This window comes from Oncorhynchus kisutch, linkage group LG4 (genome assembly GCF_002021735.2).
Source record: "Oncorhynchus kisutch isolate 150728-3 linkage group LG4, Okis_V2, whole genome shotgun sequence".
NCBI lineage: Eukaryota > Metazoa > Chordata > Actinopteri > Salmoniformes > Salmonidae > Oncorhynchus > Oncorhynchus kisutch.
Window position 1 is genome coordinate 7,886,072 of NC_034177.2, and position 800 is coordinate 7,886,871.

Below are 800 nucleotides of genomic sequence, written 5' to 3' on the forward strand. Positions count from 1 at the left end.
AGATAGAAATATGCAATGTAGAACATGTGAAGTAAGGAATCACGTCAGCTCTATTCATGACATTTCTATCTAAAACACTTGACAACATTCAAACGTGGCCCTGTTTGAAACATACCCATGAAGCGTTTAACCTTTCCCACAATGCATTGGTGCTGAATGTTCTACCATACAAAACATTCAATGTTGAAATGGAACTCTCTGATATTCTACAGTACCTCAGTGTTTATTATTTGATGTAGATTATTTCACATTACAATACATTCAAAGGGTTTTGGCACAAACCGTTAGCTGAAGACCTATGGTCATAACTAATGAATTAATGACAATGACGCATAACGTCACTGATCCTTTGGTTCATAAATATGATGAACGGGTTAATCACAGACGTTGTGTGAAATGTACAACCTTATTGTTACGCAATGTACATCAGCCTTCTGATTATGATACCAAAATCATGACTTGTGATGAGAAACATGATGTTTGTTATGTTTTTTTAAAAAACAACAGTTTTCATTTGTATTTCACTGGGAAAGTCCTTTGAGGTGGAGTCTTTTAACATGTAAAACCTATAGTGAAATCAGAACAACATGTCTTCATGAGCCCATCCAGCCTACAGGAAACATTTCCTCCTGAACAGAGTAAAAGTAATAATATATATTTTCATGTGATCAATGACAGAACGTTAATTTCAAGTACTAATGATTTTCCAAACTCCAACGCTCTTAGGCTGCGTTTCCAAAGGCAGCCCAATTCCGATCTTTATTTCACTAATTGGTATTTTGACCTATCAGATCAGCTCT

General features: G+C 35.4%; 1 non-coding gene across 1 annotated transcript; it reads left to right on the plus strand.

Moving 5' to 3' along the window:
* The first annotated feature begins 344 nt into the window (after window positions 1-344).
* LOC116374068 (small nucleolar RNA U13) lies at window positions 345-440 on the plus strand. Its single transcript, XR_004209897.1, has one exon. It is a non-coding gene; the product is annotated as a small nucleolar RNA U13 (small nucleolar RNA).
* The last annotated feature ends 360 nt before the right edge of the window (window positions 441-800 follow it).